Source organism: Pseudophryne corroboree, chromosome 1, assembly GCF_028390025.1.
Source record: "Pseudophryne corroboree isolate aPseCor3 chromosome 1, aPseCor3.hap2, whole genome shotgun sequence".
Taxonomy (NCBI): domain Eukaryota; kingdom Metazoa; phylum Chordata; class Amphibia; order Anura; family Myobatrachidae; genus Pseudophryne; species Pseudophryne corroboree.
Window position 1 is genome coordinate 288,163,467 of NC_086444.1, and position 17,147 is coordinate 288,180,613.

Genomic DNA, 17,147 nt, shown 5'->3' on the forward strand with positions numbered 1-17,147 from the left:
ACAGTATGAACAATAACTGAGCCTCATTCAACAGATGGCTCATAACAATAACTCTTTAGTTAAGCAATAACTATATACATGTATTGCAGATAGTCCGCACTTGGGACGGGCGCCCAGCATCCACTACGGACTACGAGAAATAGAATTACCGGTGAGTAAATTCTTATTTTCTCTGAAGTCCTAGTGGATGCTGGGAACTCCGTAAGGACCATGGGGATTATACCAAAGCTCCCAAACGGGCGGGAGAGTGCGGATGACTCTGCAGCACCGAATGAGCAAACTCAAGGTCCTCCTCAGCCAGGGTATCAAACTTGTAGAATTTTGCAAACGTGTTTGAACTAGAGATGAGCGGGTTCGGTTTTACTCGGTTTTACTCGGTTCTCAAAACGGCATCTAATTGGCTCACGGATGTCACGTGTTTTGGATAGCCAATAAGATTCGGTTTTGAGAACCGAGTAAAACAACCGAGTAAAACCGAATCCGCTCATCTCTAGTTTGAACCCGACCAAGTAGCAGCTCGGCAAAGCTGTAATGCCGAGACCACTCGGGCAGCCACCCAAGAAGAGCCCACCTTCCTTGTGGAATGGGCTTTTACTGATTTCGGATGCGGCAATCCAGCCGCAGAATGAGCCTGCTGAATCTTGCTACAGATCCAGCGAGCAATAGTCTGCTTCGAAGCAGGAGCGCCAACCTTGTTGGCTGCATACAGAATAAACAGCGAGTCAGACTTTCTGACTCCCGCCGTTCTGGAAACATACATTTTCAAAGCCCGGACTACGTCCAGCAACTTGGAATCCTCCAAGTCCCTAGTAGCCGCAGGCACCACAATAGGTTGGTTCAAATGAAACGATGATACCACCTTAGGGAGAAATTGGGGACGAGTCCTCAATTCTGCACTTTCCATATGGAAGATCAGATAAGGGCTTTTACATGCCAAAGCCGCCAATTCTGACACACGCCTAGCCCAAGCTAAGGCCAAAAGCATGACCACTTTCCAGAGATATTTTTGCTCCACGGTCTTAAGTGGCTCAAACCAGTGGGATTTTAGGAATCCAACACAACGTTAAGATCCCAAGGTGCCACTGGTTGCACAAAAGGAGGCTGAATATGCAGCACCCCTGTAACAACGTCTGAACTTCAGGCAGTGAAGCCAGTTCTTTTTGAGAGAAAAAGGGATAGGGCCGAAATCTTGACCTTTATGGATCCTAATTTTAGGCCCATAGTCACTCCTGACTGTAGGAAGTGCAGGAATCGACCCCGCTGGAATTCCTTTGTAGGGCCTTCCCGGCCACACATCAAGCAACCTATTTTCGCCATATACAGTGAAAAAGTCTTGCTATCACGTCTTTCCTAGCCTTTATCAGCGTAGGAATAACTGCATCCGGAATGCCCTTTTCCGCTAGGATCTGGCGTTCAACCGCCATGCCATCAAACGCAGCCGTGGTAAGTCTTGGAACAGACAGAGCCCCTGTTGCAAACATGTCCTGTCTGAGAGGCAGAGGCCATGGGTCCTCTGAGAGCATTTCTTGCAGTTCCGGGTACCGAGTCCTTCTTGGCCAATCCGGAGCAAAGAATATTGTTCACACTCCTCCTTTTATTACAATTCTCAGCCCTTGGGTCTGAGAGGAAGAGGAGGGAATACATAGACCGACTGAACATCCACGGTGTTACTAGTGCGACCACAGCTATCGCCTGAGAGTCCCTTGACCCGGCGTAAAACCTTTTTATCTTTTTATTGAGGTGGGACGCCATCTAGTCCACCTGAGGCAATTCCCATCAATTTGCAAAACTGCGTGAAGACTTCCTGATGAAGTCAACACTTTCCCGGGTGGAGGTCGTGCCTGCTGAGGAAGTCTGCTTCCCAGTTGTCCACTCCCGGAATGAACACTGCTGACAGTGCGCTTACTTGATTCTCCGCCCAGCGAAGAATTCTGGTGGCTTCTACCCTCGCCACCCTGCTCCTTGTGCCGCCTTGGCGGTTTACATGAGCCCCTGCGGTCTGACTGGATCAGAACCGGTTGGTCGCGAAGCAGGAACTCCGCTTGACTTAGGGCGTTGTATATGGCCCTTAGTTCCAGGATATTGATGTGAAGGCAAATCTGTTGACTTGACCACAAACCTTGGAATTTTCTTCCCTGTGTAACTGCCCCCCACCCTCGGAGGCTTGCATCCGTGGTCACCAGGACCCAGTCCTGAATGCCGAATATGCGGCCCTCGAGAAGGTGAGCACTCCGCAGCCACCACAGGAGAGACACCCTGGCCCTGGGGATAGGGTGATTAACCGATGCAACCTGACGATGTGATCCGGACCACTTATCCAGTAAGTTCCATTGCCCTTGCATGGAACCAGCCGAAAGGGATGGCCTCGTATGATGCCACCATCCTTCCCAGGACTCGAGTGCAGTGATGCACTGACACCTGTTTTGGTTTTCAATAGATTCCTGACCAGTGTCAGGAGCTCCTGAGCTCTCTCTATTGGGAGATAAACCCTTTTCTGGTCTGTGTCTAGGATCATGCCTAGGCGAGGCAGATGAGCTGTAGGAACCAACTGCGACTTCGGAATATATAGAATCCAGTCGTGTTGCCGTTTCACTTCCAGAGAAAGTGATACGCTGTCCAGCAACTGCTCTCTTGATCTCGCTTTTATGAGGAGATCATCCAAGTCTGTGATAATAGTGACACCTTGCTTCCGCAGGGGCACCATCATATCCGCCATTACCTTGGTGAAATTGGTAATGACAATCCCGTACCGCAATTCTGAGGTACGCCTGATGAGGTGGATAAATGGGGACATGAAGGTATGCATCCCTTATGTCCCGATTCAAGATAAAGTCTCCCCCTTTTCAGGCTTGCAATGACCGCTCTTAGCGATTCCATCTTGAACTTGAACCTTTCAGGTATATGTTCAGGGATTTTAATTCAATATGGGTCTGACCGAACCGTCTGGTTTCGGGATTACAACATGGTCGAATAATAACACCCTCTTGTTGAAGGAGGGGACCCTTGACCACACCTGTTGAAGATACAGGGCCGGTGCAAGGTTTCTAGGCGCCCTAGGCAAAGCTGCACAATAGTGCCCCTGCCTTCACCTATAACCCTCCCCCCAGCTGCTCACATACTGTACACACTTGACTTTTTAAATTAGTATTAGATTTATTTTTAGATTTACAACATAAATTATAACAACAATAAATAACACTGTAACAGTAACAGCAATAACCTTGAACAATTTATACATTTTTTAAAGTAAAAAAACCCTTCAGCATATGTCAGTTAAACAGCTTGAATTACCCCAAAGGCAAGCTTGCACTTACCTTTGAAATAATTATACACGGTGGAGTCACATTATTATGACCCCCTCCTACATGTGATGTTGGCAGCATGTAGACCATGAAGTATGCACGTGTTGTGCGCTGGCTTGGTGGGTTTGCACACATATCACTCGTTGCTGTCATTGGTAAAAGAGGCGGTTCATCAGAGTTGCAAAAAGGGATGATTATTAGCTTTCGGGCCAAGGGCGGCAGTATTTCTGAAACAGCGGAGTGTGTGAACTGTCCATGTGCTGCTGCAGGTGTACTGTGACTGGACAAATGGCAACATTGCAAATAATTGACGTGGAAACTGGAAACTGCGGAGCACTACGTGCCACTGGTGTGAGAGGTGAATGTTGGCTGCGAAGATGCACGAGGGCCGACCGACACACTACAGTGGAGCAGCTCACCGACACAGTGAATCTGGGGCTAAAACAACAGCTCAGCTCCATCTAGCTGCCCTCCATGATGCTGCGCACAGCAGTTACTCTGGCTATTACTCATAATACTGTGACTTGGCCGTGTGTGTGTGTGTGTATATATATATATATATATATATACACACAGACAGATAGATAGATAGATAGATAGATAGATAGATAGATAGACACACTAGTCAACAGTTGCTCATAATTGAGCATGCATTATTTCTCAACAACCTGACCATTTGTTAACATTCGCTGAATTTATTGCAAATCTACATAACACACTATCAAACAACACACAAACCATCAAAATCAGGGTTGTCATGCAGGAGTTGCTACTCTCACCAAAAATTTGCTTAGCCGATTAACACTCTCTCTCTATATATATATATATATATATATATATATATATATATATATATATATATATATATATATATATATATATATATATATATATATATATATATATATATATATATATATATATATACACACACACATATACACACACATACACACACACACACACACACACACACACACACACATATATACAAGGCCGCCATCAGGTTAGGACTGCTGGGAGTGGAGACCTGGACAGAGATGGTGGCTTGCCCCTGCCTCAATCGCGGGCCGATGTGCAGGGAAGTCTTCCCTGCACATCGGCACATCGACGTGTGACGTATCAGGGGTGGAGCCCCAATGATTTGTGGCACCGGGGTAAACAGCTCCCAAAGTGCGCACCGGGATGGCTCCTAATCTCTCCACACAGCATTCAGGGTCCAGAAAAGTCCAATATACATTCATAATATAGCAACACTGCTTTTTGGTATCATACATGTTCACACCACTGCACAACAAGAACCACTATAGGACAGCTCATAAAATATTAATTTGGATACCAACTACCGTAAAAAAAAAAAATTCATAACATCAAGATTACACCAACACTTTGAAGACTAGGAGAAAAATATAACAAATACAGGTTGAGTATCCCATATCCAAAATGCTTGGGACCAGAGGTATTTTGGATTTGGGATTTTTCCGTATTTTGGAATAATTGTATACCATAATGAGATATCATGGTGATGGGACCTAAATCTAAGCACAGAATGCATTTATGTTACATATACACCTTATCCACACAGCCTGAAGGTCATTTAATACAATATTTTTTATAACTTTGTGTATTAAACAAAGTTTGTGTACAATGAGCCATCAGAAAAACAAAGGAAAAAATTCTGTATTTCTGAATATTTGGATATGGGACCATCAACTTGTATTATTCCTGCCAATAAGCCAGCAATATAATACCAATATCTATTGGGACTGCACTTCTTTGATGGATCCCTCAGAGAGCACTAATGAGGAAAGAATCCCATAGGCTTCTATCGGGTGATGTCAGGTTTAGCTGGCTTTAACCTCGCTATCGGAAGCCTGGAGGCCAGGTCTTAGTACATACGGTAAATGCTGTAAAACCCTGGAAACAGGGTTTTATCACATTTTTCCATTCCCAGAGTGAGATGTAATCTGAAAAACATCCGTGGATTGTGACAGGAGGGGTAATGCTCTATATGCCATTAGTGAAAATATATAACATGGTGATTACCAGGGGCAGGGTGGGCAACTTTCAGCCAGCGGGGCAAACGCAAATAAGTGGCCCTGGCTTTTCAGATTTAAATACAGGATCGGCCACACAGACACAGGACTGGCCACACGAAGATTTACAGACATGGTACTGGCCACACTGACACATATACAGAGACGGAACTGGCCACACAGACAGATATACAGAAGTGGGACGGCTACACTGATAGATATAAAGAAGTGGGACGGCTACACTGACAGATATACAGAAGTGGGATGGCTACACTGACAGATATACAGAGACAGGATGGCCACACTAATACATATACACACAGGACCAGTCACACTGACACATACACACACAGGACCGGCCACATACACACACAGGACCGGGCACACTGAAATGCACACAGAAAGGACCAGCCACACTGACACATATACAGACAGGAAAGGCCACACTGACACACATACATCCAGACCAGGAACACTGATACACATACAGAGAGGACTGGCCACACTGATACGTATACATACAGGACTGACCACACTGACAGATACAGCCCCTACAATAATAACACCACATCACCTCCCACAGTAGCATAAGAAAACTTACCAGCTGTACTTTGGCCTAGCGTCCTGTTCTTCCGTGGCTGCTCAAGCTGTTCCTGCCCAATGACAGCTTGCTCAGCTCCCCAGCAGTGTCACACACACCGCACAGCAGCCTGACGTGCGTGCACATTACACCTGAGTCTCAGCCAGAGGAGCTTAGGGGGGTTGGGTATGGTATGCCGGCTGCTGGGTTCCCGGCGCTCAGTATACCGACACCGAGATCCCGGCATACAGAATGCCGACAGGGGGTGGCATTTTTAGCATTCAGGATTCCGGTGTCGGCATGCTGACCCCCGGGATCCCGAGCGCCGGCATACGAACTACATCCCTCTCTACCTGCCTCCCACAGCCAGCCAGCTAAGAAGCACAAAAACTGTACGAAGTGGCAGCTACCACTGTTTGTATATATTGGAAGTAGTTTGTGGCGCACAGGCAATAATGGAATCCAAAACAGTATGACTTCAAGTCATACAGTTTTGGATTCCATTATTGCCTGAGAGTGCCGCCAACTACTTCCTATATATATATATATATATATATATATATATATATATATATATTCAGTATATAGCCAAAAATATACATACATTTCATTGGTAACAGAAAGGGGTACCCTATCTGTTACATACCCCAGAGCCACTGCTGCCCCCTTTTCTTTAATCCCTGTGCTAGACTCCCAGACCCCATGTGCCTCTTGAACAAAATAGGCACGTAGCATGTTTGGAATGGATCATGAAGGGTAGGGAGGGGGGGGGGGGGGGGGGAGAATATATGCAGGTATGCGGTCGTGGGAGGCATAATCTCGGGGGGGGGGGGGGGGGCGCGCCGGCGGCTGCCAGCGCGGGGTAACATGCGGGACACTGCACTCTGCATATACGGGTGTGTGCCGGCCGGGTGCTATGGGCGCGCAGAAGGGGAGGTGAGGACGAGGATTGCGGAGGAGGGAGGGAGGGAGCAGCTGCAGACAGCGCACATAAGAGCCGATTGGTTACACACACTGTCTGTGGCTGTGCTGGCGGCTGGCTGATAAACAGTTGGGCGGCCGTCCCTGCTCGCTCCTCATCTCTTAAGGAGCTCAGCTACTGCTACACTAATAATAAAGTAATCATTTTTTTTTCCGCGAGCGGGAGTCGCCGCCCTCTAGTGGCCGGCGCCCATAGGCAGCTGCCTAAAGCTGCCTAATGGTGGCGCCGGCCCTGATAACACCACATCACCTCCCACAGTAGCATAAGAAAACTTACCAGCTGTACTTTGGCCTAGCGTCCTGTTCTTCCGTGGCTGCTCAGCTGTTCCTGCCCAATGACAGCTTGCTCAGCTCCCCAGCAGTGTCACACACACCGCACAGCAGCCTGACGTGCGTGCACATTACACCTGAGTCTCAGCCAGAGGAGCTTAGGGGGGTTGGGTATGGTATGCCGGCTGCTGGGTTCCCGGCGCTCAGTATACCGACACCGAGATCCCGGCATACAGAATGCCGACAGGGGGTGGCATTTTTAGCATTCAGGATTCCGGTGTCGGCATGCTGACCCCCGGGATCCCGAGCGCCGGCATACGAACTACATCCCTCTCTACCTGCCTCCCACAGCCAGCCAGCTAAGAAGCACAAAAACTGTACGAAGTGGCAGCTACCACTGTTTGTATATATTGGAAGTAGTTTGTGGCGCACAGGCAATAATGGAATCCAAAACAGTATGACTTCAAGTCATACAGTTTTGGATTCCATTATTGCCTGAGAGTGCCGCCAACTACTTCCTATATATATATATATATATATATATTCAGTATATAGCCAAAAATATACATACATTTCATTGGTAACAGAAAGGGGTACCCTATCTGTTACATACCCGCAGAGCCACTGCTGCCCCCCTTTTCTTTAATCCCTGTGCTAGACTCCCAGACCCCATGTGCCTCTTGAACAAAATAGGCACGTAGCATGTTTGGAATGGATCATGAAGGGTAGGGAGGGGGGGGGGGAGAATATATGCAGGTATGCGGTCGTGGGAGGCATAATCTCGGGGGGGGGGGGGGGGGGGGCGCGGCCGCCGGCGGCTGCCAGCGCGGGGTAACATGCGGGACACTGCACTCTGCATATACGGGTGTGTGCCGGCCGGAGGGCTATGGGCGCGCAGAAGGGGAGGTGAGGACGAGGATTGCGGAGGAGGGAGGGAGGGAGCAGCTGCAGACAGCGCACATAAGAGCCGATTGGTTACACACACTGTCTGTGGCTGTGCTGGCGGCTGGCTGATAAACAGTTGGGGCGGCCGTCCCTGCTCGCTCCTCATCTCTTAAGGAGCTCAGCTACTGCTACACTAATAATAAAGTAATCATTTTTTTTTCCGCGAGCGGGAGTCGCCGCCCTCTAGTGGCCGGCGCCCATAGGCAGCTGCCTAAAGCTGCCTAATGGTGGCGCCGGCCCTGTGAAGATACAATTTGCGAATTGCAGTTAACACTGGCTCCCTCTCTTGGGGGGAAGCCCGCCGGGCCATCGGTGTGGGGGCATCTTCTCACAGTCCAACCTGTATCCCTGCGACACAATTTCTATTGCCCAGGGATCTAACAGGGAGTTAAACCCACTTGTGGCCAAACTTACGAAGGCGTGTCCCCACCGGGCCTAGCTCCGCCTGTGGAGCCCCAGCGACATGCGGTGGATTTTTGTAGAGGCCGGGGAGGACTTCTGTTCCTGGGGACTAGCTGTGTTGTACAGCTTCTTTCCTCTGCCCCCGGCTCTGACAAGAAAGGACGCACCTCAGACTTTCTTGCTTCTTTATTCGAAAAGCTGCATTTAATAATGTCGTGCTTTCCTAGGCTGTGCAGGAATATAGGGCAAACTAGCAGAATTACCAACTATAACTGTGGAGACAGGCCCGAGAACCTTTCTCCACACAATCCTCAGCCTTCCATATGCCTCTTAAATCAGCATCATCTGTCCAATGTATAATCTACAGGACACGTCAAGCAGAAATCGACATAGCTTTGACTCTAGGACCCAGTATACTCATGTCTCTTTGGGCATGCTTTATAATTATATATCTATCAAGACAGCATCTTAATATATTTATATGCATACTAGGGTCTCAATCTCTGCTGATAAGGTACCTGTCCACGCTGCCACAGCGCTATAAACCACATGCCGACACAATCGCGGTCTGGGTAGTATACTAGAATGTGCACACTATCTGCAGGATCCCTGAGAATAGCTAGTGCAAACAGGACACCCAAGGGGAAGATTCCCCACTAGGGCCAGGATGTGTTGAGAAAGGATACAGCCTGAGAATTCTCTTGTGGGAAGCTGCCGTCTCTTGTCTGGAGATTCCCGCTCTTTTTCCTCATGAGAGGAGGGAAATTTACCTCAGCATTCTTCCCCTTAACATGTGTACTCTCGTGTCAGGGACAGATGAGTCATCAGTGATATGCAAATCATCTTTTATTCCAATAATCATATATTGAATATCTTTTAGCCCTCTTGGCTGTAACTTTGCATTATCGTAGTCGACAGTGGAGTTAAACTCCGTGTCGATACCAGTGTTTGTTATTTTGGATAGTGAGCATAGAGAGACTCTGAAGGTCTCTGTGACATAGGGACAGACCAGGGTAGATTTCCTTTCTGTTCCCTAACCTTTTGTGCAATAATTTTACCTCAGCACTTACACATATCCAAACAGGTGTCGGCGTTGTCGACGGAGACACCCTCCCACACACATATCCGCTCTATCACCTCCTTAGAGGAGCCTTTTACCTCAGACATGTCGACACACGCGTACCGACACACCACACACACAGGGGATGCTCTATTTGAAGACAGTTCCCCCACCAGGCCCTTTGGAGAGACAGAGAGAGAGTATGCCAGCACACACCCCAGCGCTATATAACCCAGGGATTACACTACAACTCAGTGTTTACCCAGTAGCTGCTGTATATACAAATTTTGCGCCTAAATTTATGTGCCCCCCTCTCTTTTCACCCTTTGTGTACCAGGATACTGCAGGGGAGAGCCTGGGGAGCTTCCTTCCAGCTGAGCTGTGAAGAGAAAATGGCGCCGCTGTGCTGAGGAAGAAGGCCCGGCCCCCTCAGCGGCGGGCTTCTGTCCTTTTATGTACTGTAGGTTTTTACACATATACAGTGCTAGACTGTATTATGTGTGTTTTTATTGCCAAAAGGTAATCTAATTGCTGCCCAGGGCGCCACCCCCCAGCGCCCTGCACCCACCAGTGACCGGAGTGTGTGGTGTGCTGTGAAAGCAATGGCGCACAGCTGCAGTGCTGTGCGCTACCTTAATGAAGACAGGAGTCTTCAGCCGCCGTTTTCGTTGTGTCTTCTGTCTTCTGGCTCTGCAAGGGGGACGGCGGCGCGGCTTCGGGAACGGACGATCGAGGTCGGGCCCTGTGTTCGATCCCTCTGGAGCTAATGGTGTCCAGTAGCCTTAGAAGCACAAGCTAGCTGCAAGCAGTTAGGTTTGCTTCTCTCCCCTCAGTCCCTCGTAGCAGTGAGTCTGTTGCCAGCAGATCTCACTGAAAATAAAAAACCTAACAAATACTTTCTTTTCTAGCAAGCTCAGGAGAGCCCACTAGGTGCATCCAGCTCTGGCCGGGCACAGATTCTAACTGAGGTCTGGAGGAGGGACATAGAGGGAGGAGCCAGTGCACACCAGATAGGACCTAATCTTTCTTTTAGTGTGCCCAGTCTCCTGCGGAGCCCGTCTATTCCCCATGGTCCTTACGGAGTTCTCAGCATCCACTAGGATGTCAGAGAAATGGGCGTGGTCACATACCAGAAGGGGCGTGGTTACCGAAAATGGGGCGTGAAAACATGACACGCCACCTGTTTCACTTCACAATGGGAACATTCTTTTCAATTAGACATGCACCTTACCTGTGTGATGGTTTCTCACAATATGGAACCTCTGAAGAACTGTATCCTCTGAGGCAGATGGCGTCTTCAGTCGGTATTCACTATTCATGTAGGAGATCCGATCATCCGGAAGATGCCTGTTTGTGTAGGAATATTAACAAGGTCAGTATGATGCAACAGTGGTTCAACAAGACTCACATACTGTCCCCTGTGTTACATCCTGCCCCCTGCATCTCTCAGCCACACCATCATCTCCCTCTCGTGTCATCTCTCAGTCACACCATCACCATCCCCTGCATCATCTCTCAGCCACACCATCACCTCCCCCTGCGTCACTACTCAGCACACAATCACCTCCCCCTGCGTCATCACTCAGCACACCATCACCTCCCCCTGTGTCGTCACTCAGCACACCATCACCTCCCCCTGCATCATCATTCAGCACACCATCAACCCCCCCTGCGTTGCCATTCAGCACACCATCACCTCCCACTGCGTCGTCATTCAGCACACGCTATCGTACTCTGTGTCTCTGTGTGTGTTCCATGCGCTGGGAACCCATGCTGCTGATGTCAGGGAGACTGCACCGCACCTGAGCGTCCTGTGCTTGCATTCTGACAGAGAGGGCGGGATGTATAAACATACATTGCCACCAATCGCCGCCTTCCGCAGCGATGCTAACATATGCGATTAACATCGCAATGCAGTAGACGAACCCCCCTGTGATGTTGAATGGAGATACTCACACTGCTGGCGGGGAGGGGGCATGGAGACACACTGCTGGCGCGGAGGTGGCATGGAGACACACACTGCTGTTGGGGGGGCATGGAGACACACACTGCTGATGGGGGGAGGCGGACATGGAGATATACACTGCTGATGGGGGGAGGCGGACATGGAGATACACACTGACAGTGCCAGATATACATTGCCCCCCACAGTGCCAGGTATACATTGCCCCCCACAGTGCCAGGTATACATTGCCCCCCACAGTGCCAGGTATACATTGCCCCCCACAGTGCCAGCTATACATTGCCCCCCACAGTGCCAGGTATACATTGCCCCCCACAGTGCCCGGTATACATTGCCCCCCACAGTGCCAGGTATACATTGCCCCCCACAGTGCCAGGTATACATTGCCCCCCACAGTGCCAGGTATACATTGCCCCCCACAGTGCCCGGTATTCGTGAAGCAGCAGCAGAATCCCCCCCCCCTACCCTTCCCCTGCTCACCGCTGCTGCGAGCTCTGATTGGCTCACGGGCGGCGCTGATTTGAGCAAAGACACTGAGGGGCATGAGAGGCGCAGGCTGCGCTCTCCTCCCCTCACATCAGCGGTAGCAAGCGGCGGCCCATCGGTGTGGGTACGGCGTACCCACGGCGAAATTCTTAAGGGTACGCCGTACCCACCCGTACCCGCATACTTGCGCCGCTGGCATGGAGACACACACACACTGCTGATGGGGGGTAAGGGGCATGGAGACACACACACACTGCTGATGGGGGTAGGGGAGCAGGGGGGCATGGAGACACACACACTGCTGATGGGGGGTAGGGGGGCATGGAGACACTCTGGTGTGGGGAGGGGGACATGGAGACACACACACTGCTGATGGGGGGTAGGGGGCATGGAGACACATACACACTGCTGATGGGGGGTAGGGGGCATGGAGACACACACACTGCTGATGGGGGGTAGGGGGCATGGAGACACACACACACTGCTGATGGGGGGTAGGGGGCATGGAGACACACACACTGCTGATGGGGGGAAGGGGGGCATGGAGACACATACACACTGCTGATGGGGGGAAGGGGGGCATGGAGACACACACACACTGCTGATGGGGGGTAGGGGGCATGGAGACACACACACTGCTGATGGGGGGAAGGGGGGCATGGAGACACACACACACTGCTGATGGGGGGAAGGGGGGCATGGAGACACACACACACTGCTGATGGGGGGTAGGGGAGTAGGGGGGCATGGAGACACACACACTGCTGATGGGGTGTGGGGGGCATGGAGACACACACACACTGCTGATGGGGGGTGGGGGGCATGGAGACACACACACTGCTGATGGGGGGTAGGGGGGCATGGAGACACACACACACTGCTGATGGGGGGTAGGGGGCATGGACACACACACACACACACACACACACTGCTGATGGGGGGAAGGGGGGCATGGAGACACACACACTGCTGATGGGGGGTAGGGGGCATGGAGACACTCTGGTGTGGGGAGGGGGACATGGAGACACACACTGCTGATGGGGGGTAGGGGGCATGGAGACACACACACACACTGCTGATGGGGGGTAGGGGGCATGGAGACACACACACACTGCTGATGGGGGGTAGGGGGGCATGGAGACACACACACACTGCTGATGGGGGGTAGGGGGCATGGAGACACACACACACTGCTGATGGGGGGTAGGGGGGCATGGAGACACACACACACTGCTGATGGGGGGTAGGGGTCATGGAGACACATACACACTGCTGATGGGGGGTAGGGGGGCATGGAGACACACACACACTGCTGATGGGGGGTAGGGGTCATGGAGACACATACACACTGCTGATGGGGGGTAGTGGTCATGGAGACACATACACACTTCTGATGGGGGGTAGGGGGCATGGAGACACACACACACTGCTGATGGGGGGTAGGGGGCATGGAGACACACACACACTGCTGATGGGGGGAAGGGGGGCATGGAGACACACACACACTGCTGATGGGGGGAAGGGGGGCATGGAGACACACACACACTGCTGATGGGGGGTAGGGGGCATGGAGACACACACACACTGCTGATGGGGGGAAGGGGGGCATGGAGACACACACACACTGCTGATGGGGGGAAGGGGGGCATGGAGACACACACACACTGCTGATGGGGGGTAGGGGAGTAGGGGGGCATGGAGACACACATACACTGCTGATGGGGGGTGGGGGGCATGGAGACACACACACACTGCTGATGGGGGGTAGGGGGCATGGAGACACACACACACTGCTGATAGGGGGTAGGGGGCATGGAGACACACACACACTGCTGATGGGGGGTAGGGGGCATGGAGACACACACACTGCTGATGGGGGGTAGGGGAGCAGGGGGGCATGGAGACACACACACACTGCTGATGGGGGGTGGGGGGCATGGAGACACATACACACTGCTGATGGGGGGTAGGGGAGCAGGGGGGCATGGAGACACACACACACTGCTGATGGGGGGCAGGGGGCATGGAGACACACATACACTGCTGATGGGGGGTGGGGGGCATGGAGACACATACACACTGCTGATGGGGGGTAGGGGGCATGGAGACACACACACACTGCTGATGGGGGGTAGGGGAGCAGGGGGGCATGGAGACACACACACACTGCTGATGGGGGGTAGGGGAGCAGGGGGGCATGGAGACACACACACACTGCTGATGGGGGGTAGGGGGGTAGGGGGGCATGGAGACACTCTGGTGTGGGGAGGGGGACATGGAGACACACACACACTGCTTGTGGGAGGGGGGCATGGAGACACTCAGGGACACACACACACTGAGGTGCCCTCACCTTGATGAATTGCAGCCTCCAACAGCTCCTCCCTCCTCTTCCACTGCCAGCCAGGCCCCAGGAGAAGAGCAGCAGAGCTGCAGAAGATCCCGATGTAGCCCCGCCCCCTGCTCGGGTCAGATGAGCATGTGCTGGGCTCCACCAATCTGGGCTCAGCACATGCTCCTCTGACCCCACTGTCACATGTTACGCTCTGCTGCTGCTGAGCTGCTGCTGCTGCTCCTCGTTCTTTCTCACACAGCAGGCTCCTGGCGGCAGCAGCAGCACGTTAATGGAGGCGGGGGCGGGCGAGCAGGTACAATGCCCTGGCCGGCGGCGCCCCCTTCTGCTGGGCCTGCCACAGCGCCCAGGGCACGTGCCCTGCTCGACCCCCCTTAGTTACGCCTCTGCTTTTATCCTTCTCTTCTGCTTTGACTTTACAAAGAAGTTCTGGTGACTGCTGATCAGAAGTGATGGGAACAAACAGAGGCACAACTGTGTCCAGTGCCATATAACTGAACCTAAGGAGGCACCGTCTTGTGAATTCATTCTTTTTGCTGAACAACTGAATAGTAAACATTTGATACAATATGAGCCCTACCGATCAAGCTCAATGCCCCCCAATTGATAATGAGATTTAAGATACTACTCATCAGGGATTTCTCATTAAAAATTGCATATAGAGACAGATTTATCTAAGGACAAAAGGGGCCGGATGTAATGGCTTGCAAGACGGCCAGAGCTCTGAGACTCCAGCCGAACTCATACATTTTTTTAAACCAGCAAACGTTTACAATGCAAAACCTGGTTGGTTGGTTTTGCCTTGTAAATGTTTGCTGCTTTAAAAAAACTTACAAGTTCAGCCGGAGTCTGGGAGCTCTGGTCATTTCGGAAGCCATTACATCCGGCCCAATGTCTTACTATTCCGATTTTCATATGTGATAGTGATTTTTTTTTTCTTTGTCTTATACTGTACATCAAAGAGTCAGTGCTAAGCATAAACCCGTCAGCAGTAAGATTTATGGCCATTTAACAAGTGTTCTAGCAGTTCTTTTATGGCTCTCTTCTATTATTGACATCTGTGTGCTGATAGCAGATTAAAATATTACAAATTGTATACTTTGAATAAAGTATAAAGGTTTTTAAATATTATTTAAATGTTTTACATTTTATTTTTTCTACATTTTAAACAAAGGTTTATGATATAACTTGAATATCATATTTTGATATCATTGTATGGATTGAAGACTACTATACATAAAACGTCTAAAAATGTAAATGTTAAAAGCGCTGTCCTATGAAAGCTGCATTTTATATACATAGTAACATAGTAACATAGTAATATAGTATCTAAGGTTGAAAAAAGACAATTGTCTATCGGGTTCAACCTATTTGTGGTCTCCTATGCAAGATTATTTTGTATAAAATTTTGACTGAAGTTGCTGACTGCCGTTCCGATTAACCCCTCTTTTTTTATAATAACCATAGTGCGTGACTATGCCCCGTAACCCTGGATATCCTTATCCATTAGGAATTTATCTAACCCATTCTTAAAGGTGTTGACTGAGTTGGCCATTACAACTCCCTCAGGCAGGGAATTCCAAACACGTATCGTCCTTACCGTAAAAAAGCCTTTACGCCGTATTGTGGGGAATGTCCTCTCCTCTAACCTGAGCGAGTGTCCACGAGTTCTCTGTGTTGATCTAACCAAAAACAGGTCCTGCGCAAGATCTGTATATTGTCCCCTTATATATTTGTAAATGTTGATCATGCCCCCTCTTAATCCCCTCTTTTCCAGTGTAAACATGCCTAGTCTTGCAAGCCTTTCCTCGTATACCAGCGTCTCCATACCCTTAATTAGTTTGGTCGCCCACCTTTGAACCTTTTCTAGCTCCAGGATATCCTTTTTGTAGTAAGGTGCCCAGAATTGTACACGGTATTCAAGGTGTGGCCTCACAAGTGATTTATATAACGGGAGTATAATACTCTCGTCCCTAGCATCAATTCCCCGTTTTATGCATGCTAATATCTTATTAGCCTTCTTTGCTGCAGTCCTACTTTGGGTACTACTGCTTAGTTTGCTATCTATGAGGACACCTAAGTCCTTTTCCAGTACAGAATCCCCTAATTTTACCCCATTTAGTAGGTAGGTGTTATTTTTGTTCTTGTTACCACAGTGCATTACCTTACACTTGTCTGTATTGAAGCGCATTCTCCATTTAATGTTTATGTTGTAGGGAGGAATGTCAAAGACCCTATATGCCCTGGGCTCCATTTGGTCTCAAACCATCCTCTATTGGAGCTGCTCAGTATGGTACGCCTCACAGAAATACTTGTATTTTATTGGTACTTAGGGGGTCATTCCGAGTTGATCGCTAGCTGGAAATGTTCGCTGCACAGCGATGAGGCAAAAAAAACGGCACTTCTGTGCATGCATATGCGGCGTAATGCGCACGCGAAACGTACTTTCACAACGGCCGATGTAGTTTCACACAAGGTCTAGCGAAGCTTTTCAGTCGCACTGCTGGCCGCAGAGTGATTGGCATGAAGTGGGCGTTTCTGGGTGTCAACTGACCGTTTTCAGGGAGTGTTCGAAAAAATGCAGGCGTGCCAGGAAAAACGCAGGCGTGGCTGGGCGAACGCAGGTCGTGTTTGTGACGTCAAAACGGGAACTGAACAGTCTGAAGTGATCGCAGGCGCTGAGTAGGTCTGAAGCTACTCTGAAACTGCACAAAATTATTTTGTAGCCGCTCTGCGATCCTTTCGTTCGCACTTCTGCTAAGCTAAAAT

General features: G+C 50.1%; 1 long non-coding RNA gene across 1 annotated transcript in view; it reads right to left on the bottom strand.

The window, feature by feature from the left end:
* LOC135058388 (uncharacterized) overlaps window positions 1–14,554 on the bottom strand; it is a 43,888-nt gene extending 29,334 nt beyond the window's left edge. Inside the window, exons 1-2 of the long non-coding RNA XR_010244868.1 lie at window positions 14,379–14,554; window positions 10,808–10,923 (exon numbers count right to left, since the gene is read on the bottom strand). This is a non-coding gene — a long non-coding RNA (uncharacterized LOC135058388). The remainder of the gene's footprint in view (window positions 1–10,807; window positions 10,924–14,378) is intronic.
* Between the last annotated feature and the right edge of the window lie 2,593 nt (window positions 14,555–17,147).